The 20,416-nt window shown below is 41.8% G+C and overlaps 1 long non-coding RNA gene across 3 annotated transcripts in view; it reads right to left on the reverse strand.

Moving 5' to 3' along the window:
• LOC106991526 (uncharacterized) overlaps positions 1-20,416 on the reverse strand; it is a 156,105-nt gene that overhangs the window by 8,332 nt on the left and 127,357 nt on the right. For all 3 annotated transcript variants that reach the window (XR_006055621.2, XR_006055622.2, XR_009595940.1), the window contains one exon: positions 5,552-5,691. This is a non-coding gene — a long non-coding RNA (uncharacterized LOC106991526). The remainder of the gene's footprint in view (positions 1-5,551; positions 5,692-20,416) is intronic.

Below are 20,416 nucleotides of genomic sequence, written 5' to 3' on the forward strand. Positions count from 1 at the left end.
CTCTGCCGTGAATGACAAGCCATGAGCCATCCCTACTGTTAACTGACAGCTGTTTAATAAGCCATGTGATTGAATAAAGCTTGTCTTTCAGCCTAACTAGTGGCTCATATCAGTCCCTAAACACCTGCTGAAAGTGAAAGTCACTCAGTCATGTCCAACTCTTTGCAACCCCATGGGCTATAAAGTCCATGGAATTCTCCAGGCCAGAATACTGGAGTGGGTAGCCTTTCCCTTCTCCAGCAGATCTTCCCAACCTAGGAATCGAACCAGGGTCTCCTGCATTGCAGGCGGATTCTTTACCAACTGAGCTATCAGGAAAGCATAACGTCATATCCTGTTACCCCCACAGTCACGAAAACCTTAAACGAGGTTGTAAAACGGACATTTCTTTTTTTTTTTCTTCCAGTAATTGAATTTGGAATGTTTCAGGTTACTGAGACAATCAAGCAAAGAAGGGTTAGATATCATTTCTAGGTGTCACACCAAATGCTTTGGGAATGCCTCTTTTTTGTTGGCTTCATATGGTTTGGGGCTTTGTTTTCCATTCCTATAACTGACGCTGAAGTAGTTAAATGCAGTGCTCCTTGTCTTCCAAGAGTTTATCATCCAAAGAAGGCAGAGGGATCAACCACCGTGGAACAACTAGAGCAGGCAGGACAGTCAGGGACTGCATGATGGTAGGTTTCTGAATGAAGAACATCCCTGAGAGCTGGCACAATCAGGGAGAACTTCCTGGGGAGGTGTTCCTGCTGGTCAGAACCCTCCCATGATAAGAGAAGACAGACCGTGAACTGGCCCTGGACCATGGCAGGTGAGCACCAAGGTCAGTCCCTGGAGGACCTCAAGAGGCAGTGGTGGGGGACCTCATGCCTTGCGATACATGTGGCGATGGAAAATGAATGAGCAAAGAGACAGATGAAAGTAACCTTCAAGGAAGGTTAATCTGGCTGTAGTGCACAAAATGTGGGGGGACATGGGGAGAATTGTCTGGCCGTTCGTCTGTGAGGCTGTCACACTGATTCTGGGGTGACGGTCACAACCTCTCCTAAAAAGACACACCTAGAAAAAATTGAGGGGAAATAACAGGGCTTGGTGATCTGAGGAATAGTGAAGGTATCTTTGGGGCTTGGAATATGTGGTTCCCCCTGTTTTTCAGAAAAACCAATGACTTTGAGTCAGCTTTGGGAGCTGCACTCGAGACTAAAGGAAGCAGCAGTTTTGAAGGAGACGCTGCACAGGCTTCCTAAAGGACCAATACGGTTCCTTTACAGGAGGCTCCTCACCCACAGCCCTGCCATTCCACTGTTAAGTGAAATAGACTTCCTTATCATTATGTGAGCCTCAGCCACCCTACAGATCTTACAGGAATAACTTCCCGCCTTCTCTGGAGGCTTGGTCCCAGAGCTGGAGACCCCGAGCCCCTCACCAGGCCAGAACGACTGATGGCCTGGGTGTGGACGCAGCACCCAGTTCCCTGTCAGGACACCGTCAGCACCCTCGGTGAGCAGGGCCAGCTGCAGGTCAGCCAGTCTCCCATGGGTTGAGTTACAACCCTTGACAAAGCAGACCTGGTATTCGTCTCACGGAGCACAGTATCCAAAATATCCTTTATAATGAAGTACATTTAAAGGTTTCTTTTCAAAACATCCTCCCAACTATTGAAAATGACTTTTTGTCTACTATTTTTCACAGTGCAGGATAGCACTAACAACCTTGACCACTCATGTATCAAAAACACCATTCTAATGAAAGCAATGATAAATCAATTTTGGCTGCCAAAGGCCGTTTAGATTTGGCAAATTTGGGGCCTTCGGTGTGTTCACCTGGCTAAGTCATGCCCAGGGCTGCTGAGTTTCTAGAAAGGACACATCACTCCTGAGTTCCACTTCCAATCTCTGAATCCTGGGAACGTGAGTTACACCCCAAAACCAATGTGGTATTGTCATAAGGCCTTGTAAGCAATGAAGAGACGATTAATACAGTACATAACACCAAAGATAAATTATCCAGCTGCACCTCCCATAATTAAGAAGGAGGCATGAAATCAAAGGTAGAGACCTAGACAAAAAAAAAAAAGAAAGCAGTTATACTTGTAATTCTGGTTTTCTGGTTATTCTTGTTTGGCAAACAAATATTGGAGGTTTTTTATCTATCGGCTCTCCCTATAAGTTCTCCATTTGGTGAACTCTTATATAATGTTTATGCTGATTTATTTCTTTTTTTTTTTCAATTATTTTTCTTTCCCTGAGCCCAATTATCTTATAGACTATATTTTTAATGTATTTATTTTTAATTAGAAGATAATTGCTTTACAATGTTGTGTTGGGTTTTGCCTATTTCTTTTAAAAACAGTAAAAAAAAAAAAATCCTCTAAAATGTAGTATGAAAATCTTTAGAAAGGAAATTCAGATGAAACTGTCATTTTCTGAGACAGTTTATTTGGAAAGACTCATTACACAGACTTAAATATCAGTGAAAGAAATGGCCCATTTTCTAAGTCAAAATGTCTATATTGTTCTGAAATCCTGTATTTGAAACCTGTCACATGAGTTCAAATTTAAATGAATTGCTACTTTCTAAAAGGGCATATTTTTAAAAAGCAACGGATAGTTGCCATGTGTGGGGAAATGATGGTATTGAGAATTTAGTCACCAGTCTGAAAACTCAAATATCCTCCAATCTTCTCTGGGGCTTTTCTGGGCTGCCCCGTCCCCCCCCCCCCCAGGCAGCACCGGAAGCCAGGCTGCTTCCTCCTGCACCCCGTCTGCTCCTCCTCTGGACCCCCACACCCTCCCCATGCTGACCTTCAGAGGACACAACTTCTCTGGGCCTCCCCAAGCCCAGCGGTCCTCTCCTGTCAAGTGGGAGGGGCCACTGGGGAGTGTAGCTTACGTAGAATCTACTGAGGATGCAGGGGCCACAGACAGGGGGCCCAGGCAAGAGGAAGTCTTTCAAAGAACCCTGGTTTAAAAAAGACTCTTGGTATCATGGACTGAACTCACATCGACATCCTCACTTCTGTGCCTCCGAAAGTGATCGTGTTTGCACGCACCACAGTGTTCATAGCAGCAGTATTAACAGCCCAGATATGGTAGCAAAAGAAATGTCCATCAGCTGATGGATGTTTTCTACTGCCTGCCAAGGCAGGAGACGCAGGAGACGTGGGTTCAATTCCTAGGTCCAGAATATCCCCTGGAGAAGGAAACGGTAAACCACTCCAGTATTCTCGCCTGAGAAATCCCAGGGACATAGGTGGATAGTGGGCTATAGTCCATGGGGTTGCAAAGAATTGGACACAACTTAGAGACTCAATAACTATGTATCTATACAGTCACATCTTCTCCATCCATCATATATATATATACATATACATCTATCTATCTATCTATATCTATCTATCTATATGTATATAACCACCAAAAGTGAAAGTCACTCAGTCATGTACAACTCTTTGCAACCCTATGGACTATACAGCCCATAGAATTCTCTAGTCCAGAGTACTGGAGTGGGTAGCCTTTCCCTTCTCCAAGGGATCTTCCCAACCCAGGGATGGAACCCAGGTCTCCTGCATTGCAGGCAGATTCTTTACCAGCTGAGCCACAAGAGAAGCCATATATATATATATATATATATATATATATATATATATATATATAACTGCTCAGCCATAGGAAAGAATGAAATTTTGCCATTTGCAATAATATAAATGGACTTATTATTTTGCTTAGTGAAATAAACCAGAGGAAAAAATACTGTACTTCACACTTGTAATGTGGCATCTAAAAAAATAAAACAAACTAGTCAATGTAATAAAAAAAGAAACAGACTCACAGATATAGAGAACACACTAGTTGGTGACCAGTGGGGAGAGGGAAGAAGACAGGGGCAAGATAGGGGTAGGGGATTATGAGATACAAACTACTATGTATAAAATAGATAAGCAACAGGATATATGGTACAGTACACCTGGTATTTTATAATTACTATGAAAAGTATAATTTTTAAAAATTGTGAATCACTGTCATACACCTTAAACTTACATAGTATTGTACATAAACTATATCTCAGTTAAAAACTCTATAAACTCATCCCCCACTCCCAGTGTCTGTAAAGAGGTAATTAAATAAGAATGAGGTCATCAAGGTGGCCCTGGTCATATCTGACCGGTGTCCTTAGAAGAAGAAGTGTTCAGGACAGAGGAAGGGTCACCTGAGGGCATGGGGAGAAGTTGTCAACACGCCCAGGAGAGAGGCCTCAGAGAAAACAGCCTGTCTTTACCTTGCTCTTGCATTCCCAGCCTCCAGGACTATGAGAAATAAGTTCCTGTTGTTGAAGTCGCCCCACTGGTGGGTTATGGTGGCTCAACACACCTGGTGTGAGTGTACACCCAGCTTGACCTCACTCTCCCTGCCAACTCAAGCTTCTCCATCATCCCAGGCCTGCTAAGTGGCAGGTGGTGTCACAGGACCCAGGTAGAGCTGTAGGCACCAGACTCACCAAGTCATCAGAGTCCAGCTTCCTCTACCTTCCTGCTGGGAAGTGCAGGGGCCACAGATATAGGGAGATCCAGCCAAGACGAGGGCCCTAGCGGAAGAGCATCAGAGCAAACCCTCTACAGGACCACACACCCTGCCTGGGAGAGGTGGTTCCTCCAAGCAAAGTGCCTGACGATAGATGCTGTGATGTGGGGAAAAGAGGATCAAACTGGTTGATCAGAATTCAGACATGAAAGCAATGACTGAACTTGATTTGTAGCATAACAGAAACTTCTGTCCCTGAGACAAAAACCGTGGGAACAGATTTGCTAATTTTTCATTCTTAAAAATAGAATTTAACTGTCACATCCTCACACTAGGATGGGTTTCAGTTCTGAAATCAAATGTGTCCTTGTTCACAATCAGTGTTCCATGGCATCAAAAGATGAAAATTTCACTTTCTGTCTCTTTTTCCATGTTCATCTGGACAATGTGTTGCTTTTCCTTTGAGCATGTTTTAAACTTTCCCTATTTCTTCATTTTATTTAAAACCAAAGGCTTCACATTTTAAGATTAAGATAAGAAAGAAACATATTGTTTATGGTGCAAAGAATCCCAGATCTCTCTCGATCACTGATATACTTTCAACCAATGTATTTCTATGAGTGTAAATGTCTCAATAATTTATTTACGAAACAGTAGTAAATCAACATGACCTCATCAGCGGACACTGACTAGTTGTGTTGTCTAGAAAGTGCTGACAAGGTGCTACAGCTGTTGGTGTTTCCTCCTGATGAATGGAGGGGAACAGAAATAGAATTTCTTGGCACTGGAGGGCCATGTCTCCACACATGCAGTCACTTCCTTCCAGTACAGGAGAGGAAGTGCTGATCCACGTGGCTTCAGGAAGATTAGATGCAGGGAGGGCTGTCGGGGGGAGAAGGTGGGAGGTGAGTGCTGGGAAGTGGGGTCAATGGAATCAACACGGATGACAAGACTGGAGCGACTAACACTTGGTGTGTCTTGGGTCACAGCTCTCAACTGGCTGACGGCCGTCAACAGTCAACAACTCCTACCAGAGGTGCTGCTCCTGTCCTCACTTGAAGCTGTTCTTTATCACTTGGTTGATGTTCTTCATTGCTTGTTTCAGCAGCTCATCAGACTGAATCCACTGCATGTCAGGCACTGCGGTAGACTCCAGAATCGCGGCCCTGAGCTAAAAAGACAAAAATATTAACATCTGTCCTTACAATCTGTTATTAGCATCTTAAAGCTGTCACCTTATGAAACAGGATATAATAATCCGACTTCCTGCATTTTTAGGTTACAATTAAAATTTGAGTTATGTTTTGCCTTCATTGTTGTTGTTGTTCCGTGACTACATTGTGTCTGACTCTGCAACCCTGTGGACGTAACCTGCCAGGCTCCTTTGTCCTCCGCTATCACCCAGAGTTTGACCTCCTAAGAACCCCTCAATGATGACAGAATAAACAGGATGTGTATTTCTCACTCAAGGAGTAGTATGTGTAGCTAGACCCTTGATGATTGGGCAGCATTCCATCCCCTGAGTGAGTTCTCTTCCTCTGGTGCTGTTTAGGACCCCTCAGAGAGAAGTTCTTTCTCTTCCTTTGGAAGTAGTATGGGATGCAAACTCAATTCCTGGGAATTTTGCAGCCATTTCATCACCATGAGGGAAACAACAAAGATGAATCATGGGATTGGTTAGCAAACCCCAGAGAAATCCAAACAATCATTGCCAGGGTTCTGCTCAAACCGTACTATAAGAATAATGTTCAATTCCTACAGTTAGACAATTGTGTATTTTCTTTTAATGGATAGTGTTAGTGTTAGTCACACAGTCGTGTCTGACTCCTTGTGACCCCATGGACTGTAGCCCACCAGACTCTTCTGTCCATGGAAGACTCCAGGCAAGAATTCTGGAGTGGATTGCCATTTCCTTCTCCACTGGACACTGGTCAGTGTCAAATCACTGACCACATGGAAGAGTAACTGAATCATTTCATTTTTATCTGTCCATGTTACAGCTTACTGAAATTTACTTCTCTTGCAATTCTTTAAACTCATGAGGAAAAATTTTATGTGTTGGTTTAATAAGGATTACGAGATTGCAGTTTTCAAAATAACAGAATATAACAATGAAAAACATTTGAAGATTACTGATCTAGAAACCATCACAAAACAGTCATTCCAAAGCAAAGTTATCTGAAATTTGACATGTTTAAATTTATTTGAATATCTTTGTCATTTTTCTCAAAAGAGTGATCAATGACAAATACCTTTTATGTTTCAATGGTGAAGTATGTATTATTTGGTTTAATTAACTAACAATTGCATCATAATTTCCAGTGATGATCTTTCCTGAAGCTATACCTCCGATGATATTTATTTTGTTGGATTTTAAAAAAATCCCCTCAGAATAAATGTTTTAATATTTTTTAAATAGTGTGGTTCATACACGTTTTAGAGCTTCTCTTGTGGCTCAGAGGGTAAAGAGTCTGCCTGCAATTCAGGGGATCCAGTTTCAATTCCTGGATCTGGAAGGTCCCTTGAAGAAGGCAATGGCTACCCACTCCAATACTCTTCCCTGGAGAATCCCATGGACAGAGGAGCCTGGCGAGCTACAATCCATGGAATTGCTAAGTGTGGACACGACCGAGCAACTAACACACACATACACACGTTTTAACAGAAACATAAAGCATTTTAATAGAAACACACATATGCACATGTACTTAGAGATTTTAACTTTTAGGACCTTAGAATGAATTTGGAGTTTTTATTGTCTTAAATAATTTCAGCAAACATACAAAAGAAAATGAATCAAGTTACAGTAGATGGTAAAACTCTACAGTGTACAGTCCATAGATGTAACTGTCTGGATGCCTGTTGAAAGGAGCAGAATATAGCTTTAATTGATATGTTCTGGTCTGAACAGATGTTTCCAAACCCACATGGAGGATGTGTCTCTGAAAATAATACACCAGTTCCAGGGGTAAACATTAGAATTGTTAGCAACAAACTGCTATTTGCTAAAACTAATAAAGATAGAACATCAGAAGTGTTTTATAAGGGAGAGGGTCATAATACATCCTCATTGAGAAGTACCCAACAAATATGTATAAGTGCAGCCACACTAACAATCATGTTAAGAAAAATGTATAAATCCTGGAAGTAAGGCAAAAGGATGGGTATTTGTGAATGTGTTTATGTGTGTGTATTAAAATCATTTCATACATGAGAAAATCCTCCCTGGCAGTAAGTTTCAACATTCCTTCTCAGCTGAAATCTAAGAATAACATTTTCTCTATTGAGAGGCATTCTGTGCTTGTCACACTCCTGAACTGAAAAGCGATCCCGCCGTTCACATGCCGTCGTTCTGCCCTTTAAGGTGCAGTGACCAGCTCTTGCCTATTTCAAGTGTGACAACCAACCATCCAGCATCTTGGCTGTAAGTGGTACCCCTATTGTGTAAAAGCAAAAATCAGAGAGGAATCCATAAGATAGGGAAAGAAGAGGAGGAGGAAAATGATCACAAATAAAGATTTGCATTTGTTTTACAAGTGTTCTTTTCTGGCAGGGGGAGGGGGGCATGCTCCCTAAGGCAGGAATGAAGTAAAGGGGACTGGGACAAAATGGTGATTTCACCCTGAACATACAAGTGGATTACCAAAAGCAGGTATTTCTCTTTATGAAGAAGTGAGAGGAAGCCAAAGAAGAGCTATACCAACTTCAGTTCAGTTCAGTTCAGTTCAGTTCAGTTCATTCGCTCAGTCGTGTCCAACTCTTTGTGACCTCATGAATTGCAGCATGTCAGGCCTCCCTGTCCATCACCAACTCCAGGAGTTCACTCAAACTCATGTCCATCGAGTCAGTGATGCCATGCAGCCATCTCATCCTCTGTCGTCCCCTTCTCCTGCCCCCAATTCCTCCCAGCATCAGAGTCTTTTCCCATGAGTCACCTCTTCACATGAGGTGGCCAAAGTACTGAAGTTTCAGCCTTTAGCATCAGTCCTTCCAAAGAACACCCAGGACTGATCTCATTTAGAATGGACTGGGTGGATCTCCTTGCAGTCCAAGGGACTCTCAAGAGTCTTCTCCAACACCACAGTTCAGAAGCATCAATTCTTCGGAGCTCAGCTTTCTTCACAGTCCAACTCTCACATCCATACATGACCACTGAAAAACCATAGCCTTGACTAGACGGACCTTTGTTGGCAAAGTAATGTCTCTGCTTTTGAATATGCTATCTAGGTTGGTCATGACTTTCCTTCTAAGGAGTAAGCGTCTTTGAATTTCATGGCTGCAATCACCATCTGCAGTGATTTTGGAGCCCCCAAAAACAAAGTCTGACACTGTTTCTACTCTTTCCCCATCTATTTCCCATGAAGTGATGGGAGCGGATGCCATGATCTTCATTTTCTGAATGTTGAGCTTTAAGCCAACTTTTTCACCCTCCTCTTTCATTTTTATCAAGAGGCTTTTGAGTTCCTCTTCACTTTCTGCCATAAGGGTAGTATCATCTGCATATCTGAGGTTATTGATATTTCTCCTGGCAATCTTGCTTCCAGCTTGTGCTTCTTTTCCTATTTGGAACCAGTCTGTTGTTCCATGTCCAGTTCTAACTGTTGCTTCCTGACCTGCATATAGGTTTCTCAAGAGGCAGGTCAGGTGGTCTGGTATTTCCATCTCTTTTAGAATTTTCCACAGTTTATTGTGATCCACACAGTCAAAGGCTTGGGCATAGTCAGTAAAGCAGAAATTGATGTTTTTCTAGAACTCTCTTGCTTTTTCGATGATCCAGCAGATGTTAGCAATTTGATCTCTAGTTCCTCTGCCTTTTCTAAAACCAGCTTGAACATCTGGAGGTTCACGGTTCACGGACTGCTGAAGCCTGACTTGGAGAATTTTGAGCATTACTTTACTAGCGTGTGAGATGAGTGCAGTTGTGCAGTACTTTGAGCATTCTTTGACATTGTCTTTCTTTGGGATTGGAATGAAAATTGACCTTTTCCAATCCTGTGGCCACTGCTGAGTTTTCCAAATTTGCTGGCATATTGAGTGCAGCACTTTGACAGCATCATCTTTCAGGATTTGAAATAGCTCAGCTGGAATTCCATCACCTCCACTAGCTTTGTTCATAGTGATGCTTCCAAAGGCCCTCTTGACCTCACATTCCAACTTCTGATATATTCATATTTGACATAATAAGTTATGGATGCTTTACAAACATTATCCTCAATGGTGAAAAATTGAAAGCATTTCCCCTAAAGTCAGGAACAAGACAAGGGTGCCCACTTTCACCTCTACTATTCAACATAGTTCTGGAAGTTTTGGCCACAGCAATCAGAGCAGAAAAAGAAATAAATGGAATCCAAATTGGAAAAGAAGAAGTAAAACTCTCACTGTTTGCCGATGACATGATCCTCTACATAGAAAACCCTAAAGACTCCACCAGAAAATTACTAGAGCTAATCAATGAATACAGTAAAGTTGCAGGATATAAAATCAATGCTCAGAAATCCCTTGCATTCCTATACACTAATAATGAGAAAGTAGAAAAAGAAATTAAGGAAACAATTCCATTCACCATTGCAACAAAAATAATAAAATACTTAGGAATATATCTACCTAAAGAAACTAAAGACCTATATATCGAAACTAGAAAACACGGATGAAAGAAATCAAAGAAGACACTAATAGATGGAGAAATATACCATGTTCATGGATTGGAAGAATCAATATAGTGAAAATGAGTATTCTACCCAAAGCAATCTACAGATTCAATGCAATCCCTATCAAGCTACCAGCAGTATTTTTCACAGAACTAGAACAAATAATTTCAAGATTTGTATGGAAATACAAACAACCTCTAATAGCCAAAGCAATCTTGAGAAAGAAGAATGGAACTGGAGGAATCAACCTGCCTGACTTCAGGTTCTACTACAAAGCCACAGTCATCAAGACAGTATGGTACTGGCACAAAGACAGAAATATAGATCAATGGAACAAAATAGAAAGCCCAGAGATAAATCCACACACCTATGGACACCTTATCTTTGACAAAGGAGGCAAGAATATACAATGGAGTAAGGACAATCTCTTTAACAAGTGGTGCTGGGAAAACTGGTCAACCACTTGTAAAAGAATGAAACTAGATCACTTTCTAACACCGCACACAAAGATAAACTCAAAATGGATTAAAGATCTAAATGTAAGACCAGAAACTATAAAACTCCTAGAGGAGAAAATAGGCAAAACACTCTCCAACATAAATCACAGCAGGATCCTCTATGATCCACCTCCCAGAATACTGGAAATACAATCAAAAATAAACAAATGGGACCTAATTAAAATTAAAAGCTTCTGCACGACAAAGGAAAATATAAGTAAGGTGAAAAGACAGCCTTCTGAATGGGAGAAAACAATAGCAAATGAAGCAACTGACAAACAACTAATCTCAAAAATATACAAGCAACTTATGCAGCTCAATTCCAGAAAAATAAACTACCCAATCAAAAAATGGGCCAAAGAACTAAATAGGCATTTCTCCAAAGAAGACATACGGGTGGCTAACAAACACATGAAAAGATGCTCAACATCACTCATTATCAGAGAAATGCAAATCAAGACCACAATGAGGTACCACTTCACACCAGTCAGAATGGCTGCGATCCAAAAATCTGCAAGCAGTAAATGCTGGAGAGGGTGTGGAGAAAAGGGAACCCTCTTACACTGTTGATGGGAATGCAAACTAGTACAGCCACTATGGAAAAGTGTGGAGATTCCTTAAAAAATTGCAAATAGAGCTGCTTTATGACCCAGCAATCCTACTGCTGGGCATACACACCGAAGAAACCAGAATTGAAAGAGACACATGTACCCCAATGTTCATTGCAGCACTGTTTATAATAGCCAGGACATGGAAACAACCTAGATGTCCATCAGCAGATGAATGGATAAGAAAGCTGTGGTACATATACACAATGGAGTATTACTCAGCCATTAAAAAGAATACATTTGAATCAGTTCTAATGAGATGGATGAAACTGGAGCCAATTATACAGAGTGAAGTAAGCCAGAAAGAAAAACACCAATACAGTATACTGACACATATATACGGAATTTAGAAAGATGGTAATGATGACCCTGTATGTGAGATAGCAAGAGACACAGATGTATAGAAAGGACTTTTGGACTCTGAGGGAGAGGGAGAGGGTGGGATGATTTGGGAGAATGGCACTGAAACATGTATACTATCATGTAAGAAACGAAGTGCCAGTCTATTCAATACAGGATACAGGATGCTTGGGGCTGGTGCATGGGGATGATCCAGAGAGATGATATTGGGTGGGATGTGGGAGGGGGATTCAGGATTGGGAGCTTGTATACACCTGTGGTGGATTCATGTCAATGTATGGCAAAACCAATACAGTACTGTAAAGTAAAATGAAGTAAAAATGAAAATAAATAAATAAGTTATGGATGCTTTAATTACTGTGGGATAAAATATACAACACTAAATTAAACATCAAGGTAAGAAGTCAACATGGGAAGTATTTGTCTGAATGTTTTAAAATTTTTCTGATGAGATTAACAATTGACATAACAAAGTCTGTTTTTACACAAAACTGGAAATCAGTGTAAATGGTGTCCTTTTTAAAGCAGGTTTCTCAAGTGGCTCAGTGGTAAAGAATCCACCTGTCAATGCAGGAGATGCTGCTTCAGTTTCTGGGTCAGGAAATGCCCTGGAAAAGGAAATGGCAACTCACTCCAGTATTCTTGCCTGGGAAATCCCATGGACAGAGGAGACTGGGGGGCTACAATTCATGGAGCTGCAAAAAAGTCAGACACAACTTAACTACTAAACAACAACAACAAAGAATCATTTCCTTTCAATGATTCTAATATTCTTGTTTCTCTCTATTTCAGAATGCTGTCCCCAGTGCCTACTGGAATTAAATTAGATTTTTCCCTTAAATTAGGAAGTCTATGTTATTAATTTTCAACAGATGAGTAAAACCAAACTAAATTGCAAATTTTATTGCTTATTTTTGTTAACTCCCTTACCTACTGGTGGCAATTATGATTTAGGGTTAGAGGCTCATAGCAAAGAACTGACATAAACTCAATAACTGACAGCTCGGTTCTTGGAGTTAAACTTTGAAAAGGAATCTCCTCGTACATAATGTAATTTGCTTGACAACAAAGAAGGAATATTTTGTAACTGGACTCTCTAAAGAATACCTTTATGGCTTTAAGTAATATATGGCTTCTTATCAGAGTAAAGTGAACTGAAAGTTATATAAAATTAATTCTAAGCTTTTCAATTTTCCCTTGAAGAAGAAATCTCTCTATTGCACTCCTGCATGTGCAGAATGTGGGAATCAGCTGAAATAAAGAAGGTTTCCAGGGTGCTGAGACACAACCTCGCATTGTATTTCATTGTCTGGCCAAATATTTGGGGAGCAAATCAGAGCACAGACGTGGGGCCAGAACTGTAAACAAATAACTGGTTGTCTAAAACTCCAAGGCCTGCAGAGTTAAGTTTGGACTTTGCCAGAAACAGGCAGCAGGCTCCCCTACAAGAATCTGGATGTCAGTCTGTTCTGGGGCCATAAATCCCATGAGCCTGATGTGCTGGGACATAGATTTCTCCAACAACATTCTTGCCTTTCTTACCCATGCCAGAGACTGTGCTCTGCCTTCAGCCATCAGAGACCAGCAGAGATGCTGACGGACAAGAAAGGCTGTCCCCAGTGTTTATCAACCTCAGTGAGTTATGTGAGATGCTCTGCGTTCCTGAACGTCCTTTTACGGTTATTACAGACATACAAGGTTCTAATGCTTAAGGGGCTTCAGAAACGCCGCCCCGCACACCACTTTGGCATATTGATCATTTTTGAGCTGGAGGTCTGGAGAACCAGCAGACACAGGAAGGGCTGTCTGACCTCCCATTTACTACCCAAAAGCAGGTCATCAAATTCCGATGAGAAGGGTGCCCTCCCTGGACCAGGAAGATCAGAATGTTCTTACTGATGCCGGAACGAACCTGTACAAGCCACCTGCTAAAATGAACTGAATCATCCATTAGACTCCCCCCACATATCTCCCAGTCCCTGTCCCACAATTTATTACCCCCAATCCAAGCCTCCTTGTCACCTCCCTACCATTCCTCATTCTTTATATAACAGACATATCAGCTTTGGAAACGCAGAGCTTCTTCAGATCTTCATTTTTCTTCTGAACACTTCCCTGTGCACATAAAAGTATTCAGCACAATTTGAATGCTTTTCTCCTGTTCATCTGTCTTGTATCCATGTGATCCATGGGTCAGTGGCGAGTCTAAGAGTAAGCAAGGGAGGTTTTCCTCTTCTATGCGCTCACCTTATTTTAATGCTCCTTCAGAGGAGTCCTTCTCCCTCACACACTCCTGAAGCTTCTGTTTCTAACAGGGGATGACTGCAGGGCTCAGTGGATGGGGTTGGGTTGGGGACTCTCCTGGGAAAAGCCTCTCCTCTGACATCTAAATAAGACATGAGTAAACCTTGAAAGACGTTGTCCATTCAGCCAAACACATGGCAGAATCTCCTTCAATATTTGTGAAGTAAATATCTGTCAACCCATTAGTTTTTCGCATGGAAAAACCAGCAGAGATGGGACTTAGTCTGTGGGGCTGACAAGCCATTGTGGTTCAGCTTTTCTTGTGTTTGGAGTTGACTAAACTGCTCATCTTAAAGTGAAAAGGAATTTACCTGAAGTTATTTGCTGACTGTGCACAATTTGCCTCTTCAGAGTGATACAGTGCAATACAGTTGGTTTTTTTAAGTAAAACATGAAAAAAGAAAGAACAAAGAGAAAATTGTACTTCTCTCTCTAGGAAAAAAATGTAATTCTTCAGTAATAAGCCCTAAGTTGAAATGGATATGGAGAGGTGTGTATGTATGTATGTGTGTGCGTGTGTGTGTGTGTATGTATATATATATATATATATATATATATCCAGTATCAACATGGTCTGATGGTTTAGTTGCTCGGTCATGTCAGGCTTCTGCAACCCTATGGACTGTTGCCCACCAGGGTCCTCTGTCCATGGAATTCTCCAGGCAAAATACTGGAGTGGGTTGCCATTTCCTTCTCCAGGGGATCTTCCCAACCCAGGAATTGAACCCAGGTCTCCTGCATTGCAGGCAGATTCTTTACCAACTGAGCTATGAGGGAAGCCCAATATCAACATAACTGAAGGTTTTCTGGTCATTTTCTACTTAGATGCATGTCTATGAGACACATCACTCAATGCTTGAGCATCCAGCTCAACAGACACTAAACCTCCTTCACAGCAAGCAGTGTATGAGACCCTGGACACTGTGATAATGTGGAATAGATAGTGCCCAGTTCACACTTATTAAACTTATTATATAATACTTATTATTAAAGTAGAGAAGTCCCATTACAGAATTTCACTTCAGTTCAGTCACTCAGTCGTATCTAACTCTTTACGACCCCATGGACTGCAGCATGCCAGGCTTCCCTGTCCATCACCAGCTCCCGGAGCTTGCTCACACTCATGTTCATCAAATCAGTGATGCCATCCAACCATCTTACCCTCTGTTGTCCCCTTCTCCCGCCTTCAATCTTTCCTAGCATCAGAGTCTTTTCCAATGAGTCAATTCTTCGCATCAGATGGCCAAAGTATTGGAGTTCAGCTTCAGCATCAGTCCTTCCAATGAATATTCAGGACTGATTTCCTTTAGGATGGACTGGTTGAATCTCCTTGGACTCTCAAGAATCTTCTCCAACACAGTTCAAAAGCATCAATTCTTTCGTGCTCAGCTTTCTTTATAGTCCAATTCTCACATCCATACATGACTACTGGAAAAACTATAGCTTTGACTAGATAGACCTTTTTTTGGCAAAGTAATGTCTCTTTTTTAATATGTTGTCTAGGTTGGTCATAGCTTTGCTTCCAAGGAGCAAGCGTCTTTTAATTTCATGGCTGCAGTCACCATCTCCAATTATTTTGGAGCCCAAGAAAATAATTTGTCACTGTTTCCACTGTTTCCCCATCTATTTGCCATGAAGTGATGGGACCAGATGCCATGATCTTCGTTTTCTGAATGTTGAGCTTTAGGCCAACTTTTTCACTCTCCTCTTTCACTTTCATCAAGAGGCTCTTTCATTCTTTGCTTTCTGCCATAACAATGGTGTCATCTGCATATCTGAGGTTACTGATATTTCTCCTGACAATCTTGATTCCAGCTTGTGCTTCATCCAACCTGTCATTTCACATGATGTACTCTGCATATAAGTTAAATAAGCAGGGTGACAATATACAGCGTTGATGTACTCCTTTCCCGATTTGGAACCAGTGTGTTGTTCCACGTCCAGTTCTAACTATTGCTTCTTGACTTGCATACAGATTTCTCAGGAGACAGGTCAGCTGTTCTGGTATTCCTTTCTGTTGAAGAATTTTCCAGAGTTTGTTGTGGTCCACACAGTCAAAGGCTTTGGTATAGTCAATAAAGCAGAAGTAGATGTTATTCTGGAACTCTCTTGCTTTTTTGATAATCCAACGGTTGTTGGCAATTTTATCTCTGGTTCCTCTTCCTTTTCTAAATCAGGCTTAAACATCTGGAAGTTCATGGTTCACATATTATAGATGTTACATTGTTCCAGCAGCAGCAGCACCTTGTGAGCTGTGAAGACAAAGCAGTTTGCCCAATGGCACCCAGCTAGCAAGCTGCAGAACACTTTGGATTAAAGGACTCCCCCAAAACAATACCCACTGTACGTATCCACAGGGGAGGGGTGGTCATAGAGGTTTATGTGTTCTTAGAAGACAGTCTGTGTCAGACTGTGGGATCATCATGGGCAGTGACTTAGGATTGGGAAGGCTTTTCCTAAGTTTTGTTTTCTTTTAATTTTTATTGGAGTGGAGTGGAGTTACAATGTTGTGATACTTTCTGCTGTATAGCACAGTTAATCAGTTATACATATACATATATCCACTCTTTGTTAAATTCTATCCCATATAGATCATCACAGAGTATTGAGTAGAGTTCCCTGTTCTCTAGATAATATAGATATTTATGCACTATATCGAGTATAATTTATAAAATAAAAATGTAAGTATTGTATAATATATGTGATATGTTATATATTAGAATAAAGTATATTACATATTATTGCATATTTCTATATAGTAGATGCATTATTTGATATATAATCATATATATTCTGCTCATTGTGATAATATCATTATAATACAAATACTATATTATATAACATGCTATATAATTTATAATATTGTGTATTATATATGCTTATAATTTATTTATCATGTGTATAATATAAATTGTACTATATATGTACATATACTGTACAATTTATGTTATATATAATATAGAGTGGTTATGTGTAATTGTCCACTATTATAGCATGTTATGTAGACATGACCAGCCCTGTGAAGCAGATGATCTTGGTCACTGCACTGGAGCCCACCTCTCTCCTGCCAGGGTTACTGGCTGCTCTACTTGCTGTATAAGTCTCTCCCTGCACCCTTAGATGAATTGCTGCACCCCATCCCTCCCAGCCAGCCTGAGTCCTGTGGTCTGATTTGTTTTACAGCCTCACAGTAGCTCTTGTATCATCGCAGAGCAAGTTCAACTAAGGTTGAAAATCTGGCTGTATTTGTTTAGGCTGATATCTGCCCAATACCAACTAGCCATGCAGTCCCCACATTGCCACTCATCCTACCCTGGTATCTGCGGACACTCTTCAGTCAGTCAATCCAGAAAGACTGTCCAGCTAGTGCTAGGCTAATGAGTCAAATCCTAAGAACCATGAAAACCTCAATATTTGAAAAATGAGTATGTTTTCAATAATCAAGGTCTAAACTGTACCCAGTCATGTTCGTCTACTGGCAAAAGTGGACGTGAATGTCTCAGTAAACCTAATGAGATGCGAAATAGGAGATTGAAGTCATGAGCATGAACATGCTCAGAGGAATGATCCAGAGCCGTGAGAGCCCTGAGGCTGCGTCTCTCACCTGCCAGTCCTCACTGCCCGCCCTAGACGACCCCTCTGGTCCTCTACCCTAGGTGACCAATTCCCGAGCAGTACCACCGCCACCCAGGATTCTGCCCCTGAGAAAAGGTTTCACCTAAAATAACACATTTGGGAGAAACTCTTCTCTGCTGAAAAGGATGAAGAATCTTACCTAAAGCATCTAAGCTTGTAATTCAGATGTCTTATTCTTCTCTTAAATGTGTCCAAAAATCTTACTCTTGATACGGAACTTATGTGAGCAGGGGGACCAATCATGAAAAAGAATGCCTCTCCACACATTCTTGCTAAGAAGTGGGCTGGAGAGGGGGGTTCAGGCTAACTCCACCAGCGAAGAGCAAAGCCTGGAGGAAGACAGCTCTAAAATAACAACCAGACTTTCCCTCTTCATTTAAACCTCCCTAACAGGCTGTTAACATTCCATCGAAGTGGCTGACATATTTGTAAAAATTACTATATTTCTCAGCCTTGGGGGAGGCCCTGCCTCAGAAACAGCAAGTGGGCTGCCTTTGAAATAAGGCCTGAGACCCAGAGCAGGAAGACGCCATGCACCCAAGAAACCCAGGTCCCCATGGGGAAGTGCAATTTCCTATCAGGCTCTCCAGTTCCCGGGGAACCCAGGACCCCAAGGGTACAGGGGTCCCAGGCCGCTGGCCCATGGGGGCCCCACACCTTGACATCTAACTGCAGTGTTTCTCTCCTTGAACCTGAGTCATCCAGCTTCTTCTCCTGATCCCTGAATTCTGCACTTCCCTCATCAGGTTGATCTTGAGAATTCCTGTCATCCCACCCTGGTCCCAGCTTCCTGGAGAAAGTGTTTTAGACACCTTTTATGAAGTAGAAGGAAGGAGGAAGCACAGCTCTTGGATGCCCTGTTTCTGAGCTCTGCAACCTTTAACCTTGGATGGAGAAGGGCCGTGCAAAAGGGATGACCACAGCCTCCTGATGTGACCGTGACTGGACAACACCAGGGAGTGATCGTGCCATGCCTCTGGCCATGGACTCCGACCCACGGGCTGTAAATTCATCTGTGGGCACAGGGGGCAGGTCAGGGACCAGCCAGGTCAATGGGCCTCATGTAAAGAGGGTGGTGCAGAGCTCTGAACATGACTTGTTTCAGAAACATGAGCTTTTAATATTCATTTGACTCCTATTTCTTGAGTTCCCATCAGAGGTATGGCAGGGGCTTCAGAGATGAACTTATTTATAAAACAGAAATAGAGTCACAGATGTGGAAAACAAACTCATGGTTACCAGGGGGTAAGGGAGTGGGAGGGATAAATTGGGAGATTGGGGTTGACATATACACACTACTATATACAAAATGGGGGCTTTGCTGGTGGCTCAGATGGTAAAAATCTGCTTGCAGTGCAGAAGACTCAGGTTCAATCCCTTTGTTGGGAAGATTCCCTGAAGAAGGGAATGCATACCCACTCCAGTATTCTTGCCTGGAGAAACACATGGACAGAGGAGCCTTGCTGGTTACAGTCCTGGTGTCACAGAGTTGGACACAACTGAGCCTCTAACACATTCACTTCATTTCATATACAAAACAGATAATCAACAAGGACCTACTGTACAGAACAGGTAAGTCTACTCAATACTCTATAATAAGCTATATGGGAGAAAAGTAGGTATACATATATGTGTAACTGGGTCACTGTGCTGTACACCGGAAACTAACACAACATTGTAAATTAACTGTACTCCAATAAAAATTTTAAAAAAGAAAAGAAGTGAGAGACTTGTTGGTAGAGCAGGCAAAGCAAGGAAAGTGCACAAGTAATGACTTGAGGAGGTGGCTGGAAGGCGAAAGAACACAGCATGCCGGGGAAACCAGACAAGCCCCATTCTTCCTCTGAAAGTAGCCACATGTGGATAGCCCACACTCCAGAGACTGGCGCCTAATGAAGCATATTAATTACTGAGTGATACAATTAATCTCTATTGTGCAAACAGGTATCTGCATGATCTTTGTCTTGGACTCTGGGACGAAGCCTGGTTTCTCTTGCTCCTCAGAATTGGGGAAAAGTGACCAGCTCTAGATTCCCTGGTCACATTACGAGTCCAAGATTCCAAGGTGGCCTAGGCAGTAAGAATAGAAATCGAGGTGATTATCCCTGATCTAATTAAGTTGTGGTTAGGGAGTAGTAATGTGAGGGGCTGCTGACTTCTGCTCCTGGGACTGGCTCTCTGGCATGGTTCTGAGTTTGGATCAGCGCAGTGATTGCCAGACATTGTTTTTCTGCTTCATAGCATTCAATTAATTGCATGAAACACTGACTCATCATTGGCCAATGTCCTCATTCAGAAGAATGTCCATTAGAGACAAGTCAACTAAAATTCATAAAGGAATGGGTGCCCTGAAGCTTTCCTTTTAGAACAGAACACTTAGGAAATTGAGTCTGTTTTGCCCACTTGACTATTTTAGGGTTTTTTTGTTGTTGTTGTTGGTTGGGGATAGTATATGCATACTCACTTGACATCTTGAGTACTTTTATGCTTTGATTTACCTGTGATCATTTTGGAATATCAAGATGAAACAGAATTCTATCTGAAAAACTAACTCTGGGAAAGAAAGAAATACCTTTCCCTCTGAGAATCTTTAGGGAAGGTAAAATTTGTCATGGTTGTGCTCAGTCACACAGTCATGTCCGCCTCTTTGCAACCCCTTGGACTGTAGCCTGCCAGGCTCCTCTGTCCATGAGATTCCCCAGGCACGAATGCTGGAGTGGGTTGCCAGTTCCTTCTCCAGTGGATTCTCCCAACCCAGGGATTCAACCATGTCTCCTGCATTGGCAGGCGGGTTCTTCACTGTCTGATTAACCAGGGAAGTCATTAAAAAATGCTAGCTTATC

Source organism: Ovis aries, chromosome 13, assembly GCF_016772045.2.
Source record: "Ovis aries strain OAR_USU_Benz2616 breed Rambouillet chromosome 13, ARS-UI_Ramb_v3.0, whole genome shotgun sequence".
Taxonomy (NCBI): Eukaryota; Metazoa; Chordata; class Mammalia; order Artiodactyla; family Bovidae; genus Ovis; species Ovis aries.